Below are 2807 nucleotides of genomic sequence, written 5' to 3'. Positions count from 1 at the left end.
TTAATCCTCTATTTTGTGTGTAAAAAACAGAGTATGCGGGGAGCCCAGATCTGAGGCCTTAGAGTTCAAATGAGCTCAAATGCTTTCAAGGCCATCAATAGCAATTAGTCTAGTAGAGGATTAAGCCAAGAAACACAAGATTTGACCAAACATTGAATGCTTAATCTCTGTTTTACCAAAGTCACGTGCAAGATTTGATGAAGAGCTTGGATCTCACTGTAGACTTGATCAAATCAAATTTTGACTTCACCAGCTTGTAGAGCACCCTTGAAAACCCCTAGGGCCAAGAGGAATTAGACCCATTTAATCTGGAGCAGTAGAGATTTCAATTTATCCTTAGAAAAACGGTGCCTGTAAATTAGCAAAAATTGGCAGCTCGAGTACACCGTTTGCGATTCTGTTTGGATGGACTGGAGCACTAGAGTGTTAGCTATGTGTACCTCGAAGGGCTTGCTCTAATGTTTCTCCTAGAGGGAGATCAAGCCCCTCCACCACTGGCTGGGGGTGCAGAGGCTAGTTGAAAAAAGAGGTAAAAATATTAATTAGCTACTAATCCTAATTAGCTAGGTGATTAGCAAGATAATGGGTTCACAAATTGATGGATTCTAGACTAGGCTCTAATACCATGTTAAAATTACAGCAATGTGATGAGCTATGGTGGATCAAATGCTAGAATCAACATCATTAACAAAGAGATTAGATGATAATTAAGATGTGATTAGTGAGCAATTAATTGATAGCTTAATGTAGGCATGGATAATCAAAAACCAACAAATTCTCATTAGGCCAATGCCTCAATTTATAGAGTTTACATCCAAGCATCTAATCCCACAGATTTCTCCTTGATTCACTGCACCTCTTTTGTTTGATTCTCTCCACCTCTCCCAGAATATCTCCACACCTCCTAAATCTCCTCATGCTACCCTTTATTCTCTCCCAGTAGATTCTTCTCACCTTTTCACAGGTTCTCTTACATTTACACATTCTCTTTTATAGCCTCTTTCTAAGGGCTTGTTCCCACACACACCCTGTTCACTTGTACATTTCAACAGTTTTTTATGAGATGAGCAGCTGGTATGCTGCTGGAAAAGAAGCTGTTGGGGTTGATGTGAGTGGAAATGTGGTTGCACAGAATGCAAGTCAGCAATCACAGTCTTTGATGGACCAAGAGAGTCCTCATCTAGTGGTTCAGTTGATAGACCATGGAGTGGCAGGTTGCGTCATAATACCAGTCCTACAAATGTGATTAGTACATCACATAAAGGCAAAGAGAAAGTGATTGAGCCCCTTAGTATGCCTGACATTTGTGCAGGGCATTCTCATGTTGATGGAGAGTCTAGTGGCTCAGAGATGAGCCACTAGCCTTGATGAGGATCTTAGGATACCAGCTATGAGAACACCTGGTGTAAAGAAGGCTATGGAAGCCATGAATGCAAAGCTGCGAAGATCTAGGAGAGTGAAGAATCCTGTGCAGAGGTTTACCTATGATGGTTATGTGGCACATCACTATGCATACATGGTAAAAATTCTGTAGGTTGTAGAGCCCACATGCATTGATGAGGCTATTGGAAATGTGTGTTGGGAGAAAGCTATGGAGGATGAGGAGATGGATGCACTATATGGAAATGAGACTTGGGATTTAGTGCAATTGCCTAAAGGCAAGAAAGCCATTGGATGCAAGTGGGTGTACAAAGTAAAACATAACAGTGATGGAAGCATAAGCAGGTACAAGGCTAGATTGGTAGCCAAAGGATATGCGCAGACATATGGCATTGATTATGAGGAAACTTTCAGCCCAGTTGCCAAGATGGCAACAGTGAGAGTTGTGATAGCAGTGGCTGCATCAAAGCAATGGTCTTTACATCAGATGGATGTAAAGAAAGCATTCTTGCATGGGGATTTGCAGGAAGAGGTGTATATGTTTAGGAACTTGGAGTGCTTCTTTTGTAAGCATGTTCCTATGTGTGTGTGGAGATATGCTCAGTGTGTGTATACTACTTTATGCCCAAAGACTTTTCCCACAACAGACTATTTATATAGCCCCGGGGATGTATACACATGAGGTACCAAAAGGGATGTGTAGAGCAGCTTTGAGAAACACAAAAGACCTTGTTGCTTAAGTAGTTAGCATGGACCATAATGCAAGTCTAAGAAAGATTCATATGATTATTGCTAGGGAATTAATTTTGAAAGCACTTATAGATGAAGATAGGTGGGAGAACACATGTTTGAGAAAGAGTTTTCTGAGATGGCACAAGAGCTCCAATGATTGTTGAAGCTTAGCAGGTAAGTGATTCCTAGTACTTTTGTGTATTATAGTTATTAATTTTAAAACACGGTGTATATGGATATATTTGTTGTGTAGGCTAAAGAAAATGGTCATTCAGAGTCAAAAGACTAATCAAACACAAGGCAAAGGGATAGAATAAATCTTGGAGCTGAAGAGAAAAAGTCCTTTTGCATTCTTCCACGGCAGTCGTTTCCCCTTACAAGCTCAAAATTTGGATGAGAGATGTTTTATATTTAAGATGTCAACATGACCAGGCTCATTGTGGATTGAATGGATGTTGATGATGATGGTGATTTGCGACACTCTTGGGTATGACTCTAGTGCTTGCTAAAAAATCATACCTTTCAAGCCACTCCATGAAATTAAAATGTATAGCCACGAATTTAAGGAAAAAAGTAGAAAGAATTCATATGGAAGCATTTCTTCATTTGAAAATGGCTGCAAAAATGAGGAGGATGATACCATCATGATTTCTCATCCTCTAGTCACAACCTTTGAGATTTTCCTTATGTTCATG

Source organism: Cibotium barometz, chromosome 14 (genome assembly GCF_041138505.1).
Source record: "Cibotium barometz isolate CiBa-2024 chromosome 14, ASM4113850v1, whole genome shotgun sequence".
In the NCBI taxonomy this organism is placed as follows: domain Eukaryota; kingdom Viridiplantae; phylum Streptophyta; class Polypodiopsida; order Cyatheales; family Cibotiaceae; genus Cibotium; species Cibotium barometz.
The sequence above is the reverse complement of the archived record's forward strand: the minus strand, read 5'-3'. Positions refer to the sequence as shown.